This window comes from Triticum aestivum, chromosome 6D, assembly GCF_018294505.1.
Source record: "Triticum aestivum cultivar Chinese Spring chromosome 6D, IWGSC CS RefSeq v2.1, whole genome shotgun sequence".
Taxonomy (NCBI): domain Eukaryota; kingdom Viridiplantae; phylum Streptophyta; class Magnoliopsida; order Poales; family Poaceae; genus Triticum; species Triticum aestivum.
The window spans coordinates 287,800,947-287,820,991 of record NC_057811.1 but is presented as its reverse complement, the minus strand read 5'-3'; positions in this window follow the sequence as shown (position 1 = coordinate 287,820,991).

Here is a 20,045-nt window from a genome sequence, read left to right as displayed (position 1 = left end):
GGGACAACTAGTACAAGCTATCCTGACAAAAGTGGTCTTCGCCTGCAAAAGGCTCTGGTGGTGACGCCGCCTTCGGCTCAATGGTGATCTCCGTCCTGCCGTCCTGCTGGTCTTCGGTTTCGTTGCACCGATATGGAAACCTTTGCCTGATGCCTCGGTACTCCGCGCCTGCGCTTGCATCCTTAGCACCAAAGAGGAAACAAGGACGCTGCGCGTGCTAGCGCCCGCCTTGCGCCTGCCTGGCGCCCGCGTGGTGTCGATCGTCATGGCTCACGTCACTAGAGCCTCGCGAGGTTTGCCCCGCCTTGATATCTCCGCTCCTCGCGAGGCAGCCTGGTGAGGCCGCTCCTGAGGAGGTATTGCGTCGTCCGCCTCGCGAGGCTTGGCCTCTTGCGAGGGTCTTGAATGCCTTGTTGATGAAGATGGGCCGTACAGGCGAAGCCAAGGGCCAAGCGCGTAGCGCCGCAGGGCCCAAAAGCCTGCGGCCTCGGTTGACGCGTGGCGGTTGATTGAACGTGGGCGTCTCCACTTCCCCACGCTGCCTCGGCAACTACCCGACCTGACAAAAGGCTAGCGCAGACAGCGCTTGCCTTCATTGCTTCTTCCTCGCCTTGCTCCAGATCCCCTTTCTCGCTCCTCGCCACCGATACCTCCAGATCTGCTCCAATCTTGCTCCGCATCTGCGACCCATGGCGCCGCGCAAGACCAAGCCCTCCTCGGCGCCGGCTTGGTACGAGCCAGCTCTGGAAGCACCCACCATCACAGAAAAGAGCCTTGCCTCCGCGCGCCTGCTGACGGCGGGGGAGAGCAATGAAGGGGGCAAGACGGAGCTCCGGCTTGCCTCCGACGTGCCGGAGCCCGAGGGAAGCACCTTCTTCCCCTTCTTCTCGAGCAGCATCGCCGTCGGGTTGGTTCCCCCCTTCTCCGATTTCTTTTATGAGGTCCTTGACCACTACGGGTTGCAGGCGTTGCACCTCCACCCCAACTATATCCTCCTCCTGTCCATCTTCGCCTACTACTGCGAGGCGTACCTGGGTGTGATGCCATCCATGGCGCTTCTACGCCACTTCTTCTTCCTTCACGTCAGCGATGGACACATCTCCGGGTGCGCCAATTTCATCGCATCTGGCAAGGCCAACTCAATTTCGAGCACCGGGAAGAGGGCCGACAATATCCGAGCCAAATGGGTCATGATGGACGCCAAGCGCGCCCATCCGCATTTCGCCTTGCCAACGGAGGCGCCCTAGTTCAACAAAGGGTGGCCCTGCGCGAAGCTCGCTGATGAGCGGGCGTCGTCTGTGTTGGACCAGATGCAGACCGACCTGAAGCCAGGCACGAAGGCGGCGAAGGTCACAGGGGCCATGCTCCTGAGGGAATTCTTGATGCTGCGCGTCGCCCCGCTCCAGGCGCGATCGCGCCCCTTGTGGAAGCTTGGAGATGGAGAAGACAAGATCCGCCTGAGGCCGGGGGCCCTGCCTGACGACGAACTAGCTTCTGTCCTACGCCTCCTGGTTGGGGATAACCAGGAGTACCCGCCGAGCGCCTTCACTCCTTTGTTCCTCCGCAAGGACTGGGAGCCACTTGTGCTTTCCACGCTGACCTTCGACGCACGCGGGCTGGTGCCGCCTGCGCTCTCCAGAGCCCCGACGGCACGGAAGCCGGTGGAGCTATCTTCTGACGAGTCCCATGGGGGGAAAGAAGAGGAGGGGGACTCGGAGGCGACCCTCGAAGAGACGGGGGAAAACTCCCCCTTGAGCAAAGCTGAAATCCTCCGCGCCCTTCCTGACGACGCCGAAGTCGAGGCTCGCCAAGAGGAGGGAGAACTGCCCGTCGTCCCGACGAGGAGTAGGTCGTCGCTGATCCCTCGGGATGCTGCCTCTGCCTTGATGCCGCCTGGGGCTGTCTCCAGCTCTCCTGCTGCACCGTCTTCTGCCCCCGGAACCCGCGCGCCTACTCCCTAGGTTCCGAAACTTTCGGGCTTCAAGCTCCCCAAGCGGAAGGTGGAATACGTCGCGGTGGATCGGTAAGTGCCTTGAGCTTTGTCTTGTCCCTGCCTGTACTTATTATTTCCTGACGTTCACCCTTGATCGATCAGGCCGACACCTTCGGCGAAGAAAAGGAAGGGGATACGGCGGCCACGCCTCCCTCCGCAGAGAAAGGCAGCATCGCTCGCGCCTCCCCAGCCCGGTCGCCCTCGCGAGGCCAAGAAGAGCATCGTCGGGAGGAGTCAGCCCCCATGGCCCCTCTGGCTCCTGAAGTGCCGGCATCTGGCTCGGCTGAAGAGGTCCCGACTGCTCCGGAACCCGCAGTCTCCCAAGCCCTGGTGACAGCGTCGTCTCCTCCCACTGCCGCACCTCCACTCCCAGGTTCTTCTGCCTCTGCTGCCGTCCTGGAATGCGCTCTTTTGGAGATGACCCAGCTGCAGGCAGATCTCCTGAGCGCGGACCTGCGTCTGGTCGCCGGGCGCCTGGAGCTGTCCTCTGGCTGGCTTCACTCTGACTCGGCGGTCTGCGCGACGCTGAGCCAGGCCGCGGCGTCTTCCGAGAAGGAGAAGCAGAGCGCCGCCAATGCTGCTGCCGATCGTGAGGCGGCACTGAAAGACGCCAAGGCCGCCCACGACCGCTACCAAGAGCTGGAGGACGAGCTGAAGAGCCTGCGCGACAAGCGCACCGAAGAAGCACGCGGCCGCCTGGTGAAGGAGGAGGAGATGAAGGCCCGGGAGGACGCCGTCAAGAACCGTGATGCTGAGCTGGAGGAGTTGGGGAAGACGCAGGCCGCCGAGCGCAGACGACTGGAAGAGCTGGAGCGGAAGGTGAAGGCGAGGGAGGCCGATCTTGATGCCAAGGCGCGGGTCCTGGCCGGAGACCGCGTGGCCTTTGCCGATCTCGAGAAGAGGTCTCGCGCAGCACTAAAGACGCTCTACGAGCATGGCTTGGAGAGGCCGCTGACCACCGATGAGGATGGCCCCGCCCTGCTGCTTCCTCTCTTGGTGAAGGCACTTGAGGAAGTCGTGGATGGTATCGGGCCCATGGCAGAGGCAGAAGCTCGCGTCCTGTCTTCAGCTGCATTGACTCGCGTCTTCAGCCATCTGCACCTTCGCGACCCCAGCGCTTGTCTTGACGAGCTGCTGGAGCCTGTGGCCGATGATCACTGCGCAGCCGCCTCCGCAGCCGTGCAAGGTCAGGTGGAGGCCCTGCTGAAGAAGTTCCGCGACTTTGCCTCTGCACCCTTGTCCGGTGATGCCACCGATCCTGCGGCTGGTGGTGCAGGTGAAGACGTCGTTACCCAAGGAGGAGCACCTTCTGCAGGTGATGGCGGTGTCCAGGGGTGACCTGCGGCTACTTTCCTGTTTCGTTCCTGTAATATGCATCAGGCCTCGTGGAGGCGTTAAACTTTCATTCGATATTGTGAGGACAACATGTTTTGTAATATCTGCTTCGAGATTTTGCGATTTTCTTCCTATCCACTTTGTGTTCTGCGTCGGCAGAGCCCGGCCCCGCGCATACCTCAACCGCCGTTGGGCCGACCGGAGACCAGGACGGACCAAGGAGTGAGGGGCTACGTGACCAGTTAGGCTCCTGAGTCGCGATGCTCAGGAGTCCCCCTTGACGCGCAAACAGCTTATAGGAAGAGTGCGCGAGGATAGATTAATGTTCTACGTCTGCAGAGCCCGGCCCCGTGCATACCTCAACCGCCGTTGGGCCAACCGGAGACTAGGACGGACGAAGGAGTGAGGGGCTACGTGACTAGTTAGGCTCCTGAGTCGCAATGCTCAGGAGTCCCCCTTGACGCGCAAACAATTTCCGTACCTGCCCTCGCCAAGGCCTCGGGAGGGGCGTGCGACGACCAGGTCCGGGAGACCTGTTTGAGCGGCGTGCGCTCGGGCGTGACCCGAGCGCAGTCCGCAGGCCCAGGAGACCTAGTTGGGTGGCGTACGCTTGGGAGTAACCCGAGCGCAGCCCTCGTGTCCAGCCCCCTCGCACGGCTCTCCCGTGGGGAGGCGTTTGCGGTGAGGTCGGACGCTGAGCTCTGGGGCTCCCTGAGGTTGGTACGACCGTGGGGCCGCCCTCAGTTGTTTATCACCATCGCGGAGCATAGTGCTTCCGCTTGTGCACGGGCATAGCCGCTCCTCGGCAGTGTCGACGGCCAGCGCGGAGCATGGTGCTTCCACTTGTGCGTGGGAGGGGGCCCCCCTCCGGGAGGAGCCCCCGGGGCGTGTACAGCCCCGCCCTGACACGTGGCTTGCACGGCAGGGCTGCGAGGTGTATCTGGTGTTGGGGAACGTAGTAATTTCAAAAAAATTCCTACGCACACGCAAGATCATGGTGATGCATAGCAACGAGAGGGGAGAGTGTTGTCCACATACCCTCGTAGACCGAAAGCGGAAGCGTTAGCACAACGCGGTTGATGTAGTCGTACGTCTTCACGATCCGACCGATCAAGTACCGAACGCACGGCACCTCCGAGTTCAGCACACGTTCAGCTCGATGACGCCCCTCGAACTCCGATCCAGCCGAACTTTGAGGGAGAGTTCCGTCAGCACGACGGCGTGGTGACGATGATGATGTTCTACCGACGCAGGGCTTCGCCTAAGCACCGCTACGATATTATCGAGGTGGACTATGGTGGAGGGGGCACCGCACACGGCTAAAAGATCCAAGAGATCAATTGTTGTGTCTCCAAGGGGTGCCCCCTCCCCGTATATAAAGGAGTGGAGGAGGGGGAGGGCCGGCCCTCTCTATGGCGCGCCCTAGGAGGAGTCCTACTCCCACCGGGAGTAGGATTCCCCCCTTCAAAGTAGTAGGAGTAGGAGTCAAGGAAAGGGGAGAGAGAAGAGAAGGAAGGAGGGGCGCAGCCCGCTGGTTCCCTTTCGGCGCCCTCAGCGCCGGATACAGTGTTAATCGTATAGGGCGCATATCCCCCCTCGCGACGCGGGCCGGCCCAAATTCTTTCTTTCTATCTAAACTGATGCAAAAAAGATGTACCTGGGAGGACTCGAACCCGCGCGGCAGCGGTTCAGCGTGCCACGTGATAACCACCCCGCCACTCAACGTTTTGTGGTCAAGTGTATTTTCTTACCTCTTGTGTTCGTTCTTTTCTTTTTCTTTCTTATTTCCTTTTTCTTTCTTCTTTTCTTTTTCTTTTTTCTTTTGCTTTTTTTTACCTTTTCTAATTCATAATGTTCACCGGATTTCATGAACTTTTTTTCAACTTTGATGAACTGTTTTCAAAATTTGATGAACTATTTTTCAAGTTCGATGAACTTTTTTCAAATGTAGTGAACTTTTCTTCTAATTGCATGAACTTTTTTCTAATTCGGTGAACTTATTTGCAAATTCGATGAACTCATTTTTAAGTCAATGAACTTTTTCCAAATTCGACGTTTTTTTAATTCGATGAACTTTTTCGAATTCGATGAACTATTTTCCAGATTCGGTGAATTTTTTGAATTATGATGAACTTTTCTCAAATTCGATGAACTTTTATTATATTTCAATGAACTTTTTTCAATTATGATGAACTTTGCTAAAATTCGATGAACTTTCTTCAATTATGATGAACTTTTTTCAAATTTGAAAAAAGTTCATTTCTTTTTTTTAAATGTTTCCGCTGATTTTTTTAGAAAGTTCACGTATTTAGGAAAAAGGCAAATAAAACCGTTACAGAAAAAGAGAAGAAAAAAAAGAAAAAATGGTTTGGGACGCTTTGCCACACCAGGGGCTTTGCAAGCTGGAGAAAGGATAAAAGAAGGAAACCGAAGTCTGTGAACACAAGTCGTTTGATGGTCTAGTGGTTCATGCACTGATATGCGAAGGGTGAGATGCTAAGTGCGAATCCTACTCCCTGAGAGGCGCAGCGATCAAGCGAAGGTTTCTGGGCCGGCCCAGTAGACATCTCCTTCAGGCGCCAGGGAGCTGTTCGGGCCTTCTACTTGTTCGCTGTGAGGCGCCGCGATCAAGCGAAGGTTTCTGGGCCGGCCCAGTAGACATCTCCTTCAGGCGCCAGGGAGCTGTTCGGGCGCATAAGGCGCCGAACAGGAGCTCCCGTGCAGCCCTAAAGCCCAATAAGGCTCATATACTACCCGGCGAATTCCCGTAACTCTTCTGTAATCCGAAAAATATCCGAATCACTCGGAACCTTTCCGATGTCCGAATATAGTCATCCAATATATCGATCTTTACGTCTCGACCATTTCGAGACTCCTCGTCATGTCCCCGATCTCATCCGGGACTCCGAACTACCTTCGGTACATCAAAACACATAAACTCATAATATAACCGTCATCGAACTTTAAGCGTGCGGACCCTACGGGTTCGAGAACAATGTAGACATGACCGAGACACGTCTCTGGTCAATAACCAATAGCGAAACCTGGATGCTCATATTGGCTCCCACATATTCTACGAAGATCTTTATCGGTCAAACCGCATAACAACATACGTTGTTCCCTTTGTCGTCGGTATGTTACTTGCCCGAGATTCGACCGTCGGTATCTCAATACCTTGTTCAATCTCGTTACCGGCAAGTCTCTTTACTCGTTTCGTAATACATCATCCCGCAACTAACTCATTAGTTACAATGCCTGCAAGGCTTATAGTGATGTGCATTATCGAGTGGGCCCAGAGATACCTCTCCGACAATCGGAGTGACAAATCCTAATCTCGAAATATGCTAACCCAACAAGTACCTTCGGAGACACCTGTAAAGCACCTTTATAATCACCCAGTTACATTGTGACGTTTGGTAGCACACAAAGTGTTCCTCCGGTAAACGGGAGTTGCATAATCTCATAGTCATAAGAACATGTATAAGTCATGAAGAAAGCAATAGCAGAATACTAAACGATCAAGTGCTAAGCTAACGGAATGGGTCAAGTCAATCACATCATTCTTCTAATGACGTGATCCCGTTAATCAAATGACAACTCATGTCTATGGCTAGGAAACTCAACCATCTTCGATTAACGAGCTAGTCAAGTAGAGGCATACTAGTGACACTCTGTTTGTCTATGTATTCAACATGTATTATGTTTCCGGTTAATACAAATCTAGCATGAATAATAAACATTTATCATGAAATAAGGAAATAAATAATAACTTTATTATTGCCTCTAGGGCATATTTCCTTCAGTCTCCCACTTGCACTAGAGTCAATAATCTAGCTCACATCGCCATGTGATTTAACATCAATAGTTCACATCACCATGTGATTAACACCCATAGTTCACATCGTCATGTGACCAACACCCAAAGGGTTTACTAGAGTCAATAATCTAGTTCACATCGCTATGTTATTAACACCCAAAGAGTACTAAGGTGTGATCATGTTTTGCTTGTGAGAGTAGTTTAGTCAACGGGTCTGCCATATTCAGTATGTATTTTGCAAATTTCTATGTCAACAATGCTCTGCACGGAGCTACTCTAACTAATTGCTCCCACTTTCAATATGTATCTATATCGAGACTTAGAGTCATCCAGATCGGTGTCAAAGCTTGCATCGACGTAACTCTTTATGACGAACCTTTTATCACCTCCATAATCGAGAAACATATCCTTATTCCACTAAGGATAATTTTGACCGCTGTCCAGTGATCTACTCCTAGATCACTATTGTACTCCCTTGCCAAAATCAGTGTAGGGCATACAATAGATCTGGTACACAGCATGGCACACTTTATAGAACCTATGGCTGAGGCATAGGGAATGACTTTCATTCTCTTTCTATCTTCTGCCGTGGTCGGGCTTTGAGTCTTACTCAATTTCACACCTTGTAACACATGCAAGAACTCTTTCTTTGACTGTTCCATTTTGAACTAATTCAAAATCTTGTCAAGGCATGTACTCATTGAAAAAACTTATCAATCGTCTTGATCTATCTCTATAGATCTTGATGCTCAATATGTAAGCAACTTCACCGAGGTCTTTCTTTGAAAAACTCCTTTCAAATACTCCTTTATGCTTTCCAGAAAATTCTACATTATTTCTGATCAACAATATGTCATTCACATATATTTATCAGAAATGATGTAGTGCCCCCACTCACGTTCTTGTAAATACAGGCTTCACCGCAAGTCTGTATAAAACTATATGCTTTAATCAACTCATCAAAGCGTATATTCCAACTCCGAGATGCTTGCACCAGTCCACAGATGGATCGCTGGAGCTTGCACATTTTGTTAGCACCTTTAGGATTGACAAAACCTTCTGGTTGCATCATATACAACTCTTCTTTAATAAATCCATTAAGGATTGTAGTTTTGTTATCCATTTGCCAGATTTCATTAAAATTCGACAATTGCTAACATGATTCGGACAGACTTTAAGCATCGATACGAGTGAGAAAATCTCATCGTAGTCAACACCTTGAACTTTGTCAAAAACCTTTTTCGACAAGTCTAGCTTTGTAGATAGTAACACTACTATCAGCGTCCGTCTTCCTCTTGAAGATCCATTTATTTTCTATGGCTTGCCTATCATCGGGCAAGTCAACCAAAGTCCACACTTTGTTCTCATACATGGATCCCATCTCAGATTTCATGGCCTCAAGCTATTTTGCGGAATCTGGCTCACCATCGCTTCTTCATAGTTTGTAGGTTCGTCATGGTCTAGTAACATAACCTCCAGAACAGGATTACCGTACCACTCTTGTGCGGATCATACTCTGGTTGACCTACGAGGTTCAGTAACAACTTGATCTGAAGTTTCATGATCATCATCATTAACTTCCTCACTAATTGGTGTAGGTGTCACAGGAACCGGTTTCTGTGATGAACTACTTTCCAATAAGGGAGCAGGTACATTTACCTCATCAAGTTCTACTTTCCTCCCACTCACTTCTTTCGAGAGAAACTCCTTCTCTAGAAAGGATCCATTCTTAGCAACGAATATCTTGCCTTCGGATCTGTGATAGAGATGTAGCCAACTGTCTCCTTTGGGTATCCTATGAAGACACATTTCTCCGATTTGGGTTTGAGCTTATCAGGTTGAAACTTTTCACATAAGCATTGCAACCCCAAACTTTAAGAAACGACAACTTTGGTTTCTTGCCAAACCACAGTTCATAAGGTGTCATCCCAACGGATTTAGATGGTGCCCTTTTTAACGTGAATGCAGCTGTCTCTAATGCATAACCCCAAAACGATAGTGGTAGATTGGTAAGAAACATCATAGATTGCACCATATAACTAATAAAGTACGGTTATGACGTCCAGACACACCATTACGCTGTGGTGTTCCAGGTGGCGTGAGTTGCGAAACTATTCCGCATTGTTTCAAATGAAGACCAAACTCGTAACTCAAATATTCTTCTCCATGATCAGATCGTAGAAACTTTATTTTCTTGCTACGATGATTCTCCACTTCACTCTGAAATTATATGAACTTTTCAAATGTTTTAGACTTATGTTTCATCAAGTAGATATACCCATATCTGCTCAAATCATCTGTGAAGGTCAGAAAATAACGATACCCGCCACGAGCCTCAATTTTCATCGGATCACATACATCAGTTGTATGATTTCCATCAAATCTGTTGCTCGCTCCATTATTCCGGAGAACGCCGTTTTAGTCATCTTGCCCAAGAGGCATGGTTCGCAAGCATCAAGTGATTCGTAATCAAGTGATTCCAAAAGCCCATCAACATGGAGTTTCTTCATGCGCTTTATACCAATATGACCTAAACGGCAGTGCCACAAATAAGTTGCACTATCATTATTAAATTTGCATCTTTTGGCTTCAATATTATGAATATGTGTATCACTACGATTGAGATCCAACGAACCATTTTCATTGGGTGTGTAACCATATAAGGTTTTATTCATGTAAACAGAACAACAATTATTCTCTAACTTAAATGAATAACCGTATTGCAATAAACATGATCAAATCATATTCATGCTCAACGCAAACACCAAATAACACTTATTTAGGTTCAACACTAATCCCGAAAGTATAGGGAGTGTGCGATGATGCTCATATCAATCTTGGAACCACTTCCAATACACATCGTCACTTCATCCTTAACTAGTTTCTGTTCATTATGCAACTCCCGTTTCGAGTTACTACTCTTTAGCAACTGAACCAGTATCAAGTACCGAGGGGTTGCTATAAACACTAGTAAAGTACACATCAATAACATGTATATCAAATATACTTTTGTTCACTTTGCCATCCTTCTTATCCGCCAATTATTTGGGGTAGTTCCGCTTCCAGTGACCAGTCCTTTTTGCAGTAGAAGCACTCAGTATCAGGCTTAGGTCCAAACTTGGGCTTCTTCACTTGAGCAGCAACTTTCCTGTCGTTCTTCTTGAAGTTCCCCTTCTTTCCCTTTGCCCTTTTCTTGAAACTAGTGATCTTGTTAACCATCAACACTTGATGCTCTTTTCTTGATTTCTACCTTCGCCGATCTCAGGATCGCGAAGAGCTCGGGAATTACTTTCGCCATCCCTTGCATATTATAGTTCATCACGAAGTTCTATTAACTTGGTGATAGTGACTAGAGAACTTTGTCAATTACTATCTTATCTAGAAAATTAACTCCCACTTGATTCAAGTAATTGTAGTACTCAGACAATCTGAGCACATGCTCACTAGTTGAGCTATTCTCCTCCATCTTATTGGCAAAGTACTGTCAGAGGTCTCATACCTCTTGATATGGGCACGAGTATGAAATACCAATTTCAATTCTTGGAACATCTTATATGCTCCGTGGCGTTCAAAACATTTTTGAAGTCCCGGTTCTAAGACGTAAAGCATGGTGCACTAAACTATCAAGTAGTCATCATACCGAGCTTTTGTCAAAACATTCATAACGTCTGCATCTGCTCCTGCAATAGTTCTGTCACCTAGCGATGCATCAAGGACATAATACTTCTGTGCAGCAATGAGGTTAATCCTCAGATCACGGACCAAGTCCGCATCATTGCTACTACATCTTTCAACTTAGTTTTCTCTAGGAACATATCAAAATAAAACAGGGGAGCTAAACGCGAGCTATTGATCTACAACATAGATATGCTAATATACCAGGACTAAGTTCATGATAAATTTAAGTTCAATTAATCATATTACTTAAGAACTCCCACTTAGATAGACATCTCTCTAATCATCTAAGTGATCACGTGATCCAAATCAACTAAACCATGTCCGATCAACACGTCAGATGGAGTAGTTTCAATGGTGAACATCACTATGTTGATCATATCTACTATATGATTCACGCTCGACCTTTCGGTCTCAGTGTTCCGAGGCCATATCTGTTATATGCTAGGCTCGTCAAGTTTAACCTGAGTATTCCATGTGTGCAACTGTTTTGCACCCGTTGTATTTGAACGTAGAGCCTATCACACCCGATCATCACGTGGTGTCTCAGCACGAAGAACTTTCGCAATGGTGCATACTCAGGGAGAACACTTATACCTTGATAATTTAGTGAGAGATCATCTTATAATGCTACCTTCAGTCAAAGCAAGATAAGATGCATAAAAGGTAACATCACATGCAATCAATATAAGTGATATGATATGGCCATCATCATCTTGTGCTTGTGATCTCCATCTCTGAAGCACCGTCATGATCACCATCGTCACCGGCGCGACACCTTGATCTCCATCGTAGCATCATTGTCATCTCGCCAACTTATGCTTCTACGACTATCGCTACCGCTTAGTGATAAAGTAAAGCATTACAGGGCGATTGCATTGCATACAATAAAGCGACAACCATATGGCTCCTGCCAGTTGCCGATAACTCGGTTACAAAACATGATCATCTCATACAATAAAATTTAGCATCATGCCTTGACCATATCACATCACAACATGCCCTGCAAAAACAAGTTGGACGTCCTCTACTTTGTTGTTGCAAGTTTTACGTGGCTGCTACGGGCTGAGAAAGAACCGTTCTTACCTACGCATCAAAACCACAACGATAGTTCGTCAAGTTAGTGCTGTTTTAATCTTCTCAAGGGCCAGGCGTAGCCACACTCCGTTCAACTAAAGTTGGAGAAACTGACACCCGCCGGCCACCTGTGTGCAAAGCACGTCGGTAGAACCAGTCTCGCGTAAGCATACGCGTAATGTCGGTCCGGGCCGCCTCATCCAACAATACCGCCGAACCAAAGTGTGACATGCTGGTAAGCAGTATGACTTGTATCGCCCACAACTCACTTGTGTTCTACTCGTGCATATAACATCTACGTATAAAATCAGGCTCGGATGCCACTGTTGGGGAACGTAGTAATTTCAAAAAAATTCCTACGCACACGCAAGATCATGGTGATGCATAGCAACGAGAGGGGAGAGTGTTGTCCACGTACCCTCGTAGACCGAAAGCGGAAGCGTTAGCACAACGTGCGGTCGATGTAGTCGTACGTCTTCACGATCCGAGCGATCAAGTACCGAACGCACGACACCTCCGAGTTCAGCACATGTTCAGCTCGATGACGTCCCTCGAACTCCGATCCAGCCGAGCTTTGAGGGAGAGTTCCATCAGCACGACAGCGTGATGACGATGATGATGTTCTACCGACGCAGGGCTTCGCCAAAGCACCACTACGATATTATCGAGGTGGACTATGGTGGAGGGGGGCACCACACACGGCTAAGAGATCCAAGAGATCAATTATTGTGTCTCCAAGGGGTGCCCCCCTCCCCGTATATAAAGGACTGGAGGAGGGGGAGGGCCGACCCTCTCTATGGTGCGCCCTAGGAGGAGTCCTACTCCCACCGGGAGTAGGATTCCCCCCTTCCAAGTAGTAGGAGTAGGAGTCAAGGAAAGGGGGGAGAGAAGAGAAGGAAGGAGGGGGCGCAGCCCCTCCCCCTAGTCCAATTCGGACTAGGCCTTGGGGGGGGGGGTGCAACCTCTCCCCTCTCTTTCCCCTAAAGCCCAATAAGGCCCATATACTACCCGGCGAATTCCCGTAACTCTCCGGTACTCTGAAAAATACCCGAATCACTCAGAACCTTTCCGATGTCCGAATATAGTCGTCCAATATATTGATCTTTACGTCTCGACCATTTCGAGACTCCTCGTCATGTCCCCGATCTAATCCGGGACTCCGAACTACCTTTGGTACATCAAAACACATAAACTCATAATATAACCGTCATCGAACTTTAAGCGTGTGGACCCTACGGGTTTGAGAACAATGTAGACATGACCGAGACACGTCTCCGGTCAATAAGCAAGAGCGGAACCTGGATGAAAGAAACTCTCGACGGGAGAATCGAGTCTATTCAGGAAGAATTGTTGGCTCCCACATATTCTACGAAGATCTTTATCGGTCAAACCGCATAACAACATACGTTGTTCCCTTTGTCATCGGTATGTTACTTGCCCGAGATTCGGTCGTCGGTATCTCAATACCTAGTTCAATCTCGTTACCGGCAAGTCTCTTTACTCGTTCCGTAATACATCATCACGCAACTAACTCATTAGTTACAATGCTTGCAAGGCTTATAATGATGTGCATTACCGAGTGGGCCCAGAGATACCTGTCCGACAATCGGAGTGACAAATCCTAATCTCGAAATATGCCAACCCAACAAGTACCTTCGGAGACACCTGTAGAGCACCTTTATAATCACCCAGTTACGTTGTGACGTTTGGTAGCACACATAGTGTTCCTCCGGTAAACGGGAGTTGCATAATCTCATAGTCATTGTGTCGGGGATATACCCCGCGGTATGACCCGGCCGGACTTGGCGCTTCACCGATGACCTGCCGGAGGACTGACGATTCATGAGGCTGACGATTCATGGATGGCCCCGATGGCGGGTCAGATAGAAGACAAGGCCCAAGGCCCAGAAGGCCGGCTCACGTTTATGATGGGCCGGCTTAAGAAGAAAGGGATGACGAATATTTCCTTTACGAGGAAGCAAGACCCGGACTTGTATTCAACTTGTAAGAAAAGATAGACTAGTCCTAGTCCTACTAGGACTCCACGTGTAACCTGCCCCTCTAACTTATATAAGGAGGGGCAGGGCACCCCAAAGAGGGACAAGTAACAAGAAACAATCTCTAGGGCTAGACACCGAGAGCCGGTTCCCGGCGACTCTCCCGTGATCATAATGAGACCTAGCCTCAAACATCATGTAGGATTGTTACCGGATGATGTTTCCCGGGGCCCGAAGCTGTCAAAATCCTTGTCTTGTGTTGCGTCTCTCGATTCGGCCCAACCCCTCTCAAGCTACCACATAGATGCGCTGGCCTCGCGACTAAGTCCTGACACTAAGGACATCTGCCGTGACAATTCCACGACAGTTGGCGCCCACCGTGGGGCTGGCGCACGGTGGTGTTGAGTTCTTGAAGGGATCTTTCAGGGATCGAGAAGCTCGCTATTTTCCAGATGAAGAAGAGTAATCATAGAACAATCACGCAAGATAACCCGGGACGGAACAGTTGCCACGCCGGCTCAAGGGAACAGTTGCCGAGCTTTTCAGAAATTTCGCCGCCGGCTGGGTTCCTAATTTTGCTGGTTAATTTTGAAAATTTGGAGGATGAGATTGAAGTTCGAAGGGGATTAGGGTTTCATCTATGTACGTCGCGGCGTCGCCATCACGTCGTCTCAATCTGCCAAGTCCGAGACGAGATCTACACGAGGTGATTTGTGTGCCAGGTTACTACTCCGAGACCGACGGGATTGGATGGATCCGTTGTCCGTGTCTAGATCAAGTTCGGAGTGTTACCTGTACACGTGAAGGACTAGAGCTATACTGCTCATCGGGATTAAATTAGCAAAATACTACTTGTATTAGTAGTGGGCACATGGACCAAAGTCAACGGATCTTCACCTCCTCACGTGAGACTAGTACTACTCCTCACCAGGATTAAATAGAAGAAGAAAGGCTTTGGAGTTGTTCAAAGATTGAAGATATGGCTGCTGTTAGTCTGACACGGGCTCGGACACGTACAGGAAAAGGAAAGCCAAGTACCTCGTTACAGTGAAAAAAAAGCCAAGTCAACGACGACCCAGAGAAGGATTTTTGGTGCTGCTACGGCCTGGTTTCGCTCACCTGGTCGCCTCGGGTCGACCCGCCGAGTCGCCCTGCCACGCCAATCTCCTCCCCGCGGCCGGTTCCCACGCCGGCTGGCCAACTCGCTGGTCCCGGCCTGCTCTGAGCTCGGATGCATGCGTCGTCCTCGTCCAGCGCCCGGCCTCTAAACCGCTGCCATGACCCGCCCGCGCCTCGCCGGTTTTGCCTCCGCGGTCAAGTCACCCCGCTCCGGCTCACCACTCGTCTGCCACTATAAGCCGCGCCGTCTCTGAAACCTCCCCGCGCCCTGGGCCGCCGCACCTAGGGCCACCGGGCCTCGAGTCGCCGGCCGGATTTGCCTCACCGTGCTTCAAGTCGCCAGCCGGTTCTGCCGCCCCCAACGTCCCTGCTCGGTTTTGCTTCTGAGCTGCTGCGCCCCTGCGTGTTCTTCTGTTAGCCTGTCCTCAAGACAAACAAGGGGAAGTGGGGAGCAGGTTGGAAAATTGAAAAAGTACTTGCATGTACACAATTTCCAGGGACATCATATATGTATTCCTATGGAACCGTGCCAAGAAAAGACCTCAAAATACCAACACGGCAATGCTTAAAGTCTACAGTGGGAATATACGTTGGCCAGCAGCTACAGGAGAAATAACAGAGTTTCACAAATTGGATGCTTCCCACGTGGGGGCTAGGAGACTGGAGTGTTAGTACAGAGGTTTTCAACACCCATCAGCTGTGGTCGTCATCACAAGATATCAACGATTCAAGTACTGTCAGATCCTCCTGTCGCCTTAAAGTCACCTCCGGCGTGGTTGTCAGCGATTTGAGACGTTCCCACCCCTCTCGCGTTGAACCGCCTCTGCCATGGTGGGCTTTGAGCTGCCACGTTGCCAGTGCATCCCCACCCTAGTCTCGTGCAGCCTCTGCCGCGTAGAACGGATCATCTCCCATCCGGACGAATCAGGACAAAGTCCACTACAAAAGTGACGTCATGCCATCGACATAAGGCTCGCACTGGTTTAAACGTCATGGCCAACTCAAGCGCCTGCACCGGCTACCACGATGTGGCTGACTCGTCCGTCTGTGCCCGCGCGCGCTAGGCTCCAACGCCGCGCCCGCTCTCATAAGTCGCCCGACGGACGCGCTCAAGCCGCCGCCCCTGTGGTCCACTCTACATCAACACAATTCGGCTGACTTACCCGTCCACGCGGTTTACCGCGCCTGCGATTGACCCACCCATCTGCGCTAGCTTACAACGCCGCGGTCGGCTCACCCGTGATTAATTTCAGCTTCACCGCGGTGATCATCAACTCCGTGGTGGATAACTACTGGCCTGACGTATCAGGACAATTGTTCATTGCGAATGAGGTGTTATATTGTGGGTATGGAGCGAGCGATGGCAATGTTCTGCACTGGGGTTTCGTCCGTGTCATACTGCCCGGTGAATGAACGTGCGCAAAGTCACCATCCTCTGTGGCCTGGTTTACATTAACTCGCCCGTCCGCGCCGGCTTACAGCGCCGTGGCCGACTCATCTGTCCGGGCGAATCAGGTGATATTCATCCAAGTTTGTTTTATTAACACATATTGTTTTTGTTAAAGAGCAAGTTTATCTTTGCCTTGGTCTGCAATATTGTTTATGCAGGGCAATTATTTATGACAAAAAGTGACATTGTACCGCGGAGATGGAGGCACGCCAACATCTTTTGGCACAGGTGGTCGTCGTTACTCAACGGACTCCCGCACCGGCTTACAACGCCGTGGCCGTCTCTCGCGACCGCACCGGCTTACAACGCCGTGGCCGTCTCTTGCGACCGCACCGGCTTACAACGCCGTGGCCGTCTCTGCGACCACGCCGGCTTACAACAAGGAGGACGACTTGCCCGTCTGCACCGGCTTACAACGCCACGGCCGGTTCATCTGTCCGTGCCGCCTCAGATGTTGCAGTCGTCTTTACCATCCGTTTCTCACGGCCTGGTCTATATCAACATACCGGGCCACACCCGTCTGCGTGAGCTGATTATTGAGTATGAGCAAGTCACTGCTTGGGAAGCCCGGTTTTTTCTTCCAACAAAATTGGAGGCAAATTATCATGTATTATCAGCCGCCGTCTGCACTGGATGGTTCAAATGGGCAGGCGCACAAGTCGCCGCCACTAAAGTTTGGTTAACTTCAAACAGCCAGTTGGAAGGGACCATTGGCTGAGTTGCTGACACAGCTCATACAGGAACATTTATAACCCGCCACAGTCACCTCAACCTTCTATGGATTCACATCGCTCTATCAACACCAATGATATACACCTTATGCTATGGTCAATATGGAGAATCTCAAAGCCAACTCCTCGAGTCGTCTTGAGACTCGGGGGCTACAATGATATGACTCGACAACATTGGTCGGTTTCAATGCATTCAAGAACTCTGGGTCATTGGAGGGAAAAATAACCCAGTCCCGGAGGCTACCGCCATATTGGTAAAAAGTTTAAAGGCCGTGAGAAAATTTCTGGCTTAAAAAAGAAGGATTCCGGTTTAGATCCGGCTCAAGAGACTTAACATCTCCCACAAAGCACTAAAGCTCTTAAATATCCGGTTTAAAATCCGGTTCAAGGGAAATTTATCTGCCACAAAGTTTTGAAGCTCTCAAATCCGGTTCAAGGTAAATTTGTTTATCACAAAGCTTTGAAACTCTCAATATCCGGTTTTTCCGGTTCAAAAAGAATTTATCTCTCACAAAGTTCGAGTTCTCAGGAAAAATTAAAGGGACCAAAAAGAGTCTTTACAAAGCACAACCCAAACATAGGTACTCTGCTTTAATGACCATTGGGAGTTGATCGTATTCGAATTTAGCTTAACCCTTTTTGGTGTGACCCTGATCGTATTCGAATCAGAGTCGTTAAATACTCTCATGATCACTAGGGGGCTTTCTGTTCAAACATAGGTCGTATTCGAACCAAAGAGAACATAGCTGTCGGTACCCTCTTGATCGGCACACTGCCGAGCTCACTAGGGGGCTTCTTGATCGTATTCGAATCATAGCTCAACCCCTTTTGGGAACCGACGTGGATCGTATTCGAATCAGCGTCGTTAAACAACTCTCAAGGTCATTTGGGGGCTTCCTGTTCAAACATAGGTCGTATTCCAACCAAAGAGAACATAGCTATCGGTACCCTCTTGATCGGCAACGCCAAAGCCACTGGGGTCTATATGATCATATTCGAATCTTAGCTTAACCCCTTTGGGACGGTTTTCTGATCGTATTCGAATCAGAAGCCTCAAAATTTTTGAAGTCTCTTTTTGCAAACAATTTTTGGATTTTATTTAAAGCTCTTTTGATCATATCTAAAGTGTATATGAGTGGTTGCTATTTAACCCGGTTTGACTTTGGATGATAAGTCGCCATCATATGACAATCATAAACATTTGGAAGTCTTGATTTCTAAAGATTGGGTTATCACCCTTACTGCACAGGTCACATAAACCGGCAGTGAAAATTCAATATCACAGGTATAATATTATTATTATAGTTATGTTTCAAAGTTATGATTCATAACAGGTTTATCTGTGACTCCTTGTTACACATCAATGGTTATATGTGAGATATTATGACCTGCCCTGCGGTAAACCGCCAAGGGATCTTGTGATCTAATTATGTGCAGGATAAGACTACATTTGGGTGGTTACCCGCCCTGGTTTTTGACGTTAAGTCGCCAGGGCATATGTTGTTTAAACTCTGCAGGATTTACAGAGCTATGACTTACATAAATGATTAAATTCAAGCCCATCATCAAAGATGGAAATTGGTGCCTCAAAAGGGTTATCAATTCTTGATTTTCTCAAAGGCTATAAGCCGCCGGGTTGTACAAATTCTGGCTTACAATGGAGGCGTATTAAATCGCCATCGACCAAGAGCCGCCGGGTATTTAAGCTCCGGATTGACTTATCAACAGATGAGGTATTCAAAGTCGCTTTGACGCAATGGCTATTATTTTATCAATGGGTATGATTTATTCTACAATGGAAGGAATAGTCCCGAGTCGCTGCAGGCTTATGACCCGGCACTTGGGGGCTACATTATTCAAATTGATATAACATTGAATATGCAAGTCCCATGTTACTGCCAGCATGTACCATGGCACTTGGGGGCTAATGCAAAGTCATTTTTTTTGCTCAACTTATTGAAGACCCGACTCATCACATTGTAATGAGCCGGCCCTTGGGGGCTACCAATTGCTCCTGTCGAAAATTCAAGGTACACAAGCCTTAATCCATTATATTGAAAGATCCACTACTTAGTTGGTAGAGTACAAAGCTCTTAACCTTGTGGACGTGGGTTCAAGCCCCATGGTGGAGATTACATCATATGCTGTTATTATCAATGAATCATATACAAAGTCCCAGCTCGGTAATATCTTACTGACCGGGCCCTTGGGGTCTACACGTTGCTAGTCAAGTTTACATGATCATTTACAAAGTCCCTGCTCATTATTATATAATGACCCGGCCCTTGGGGGCTACACTGGTTGAAATTTTTATGAGCGTAAGGCAATTACAAGTCCCAGGTTGCTGCAAGCATGACAACCCGGCACTTGGGGGCTACATATGTGGAATATTCAGTTTATGACTAATGATTGAGATGAATAATCCGGTTTTCTTCAAGGTTGCAACACTTATATTGAAGCAAGTCTTAATTTATCACTATTGTCTCCTCTTAAGACTTGGGGGCTACAGGTGATATGCATATAAGGGAGAAAAATCTTCAAATTCTCAGTTTGGAGCATACCAGATTGACCCGGTGTTTGCAACAATCATGACCCGGTGTCACCAATAATAATGACCCGGTGTCGGCAACAGTTATGACCCGGTGTTATCAATATTTACAAGCCGGTAATTTTGGCAATTATAACTAGCCAGCCTCTACATCTTTAAACTGGCGGATCACCAGATGAATCTTGAGTCTAAGATGTTTATTAAGCCGGAATTTTGGAAACCGACTCAAATGGGTTATTTCTTATAATATTTCTTTATAAAGAGCCAATGTCAGCAAATGATTATGAAGCTGGCCTATTGACC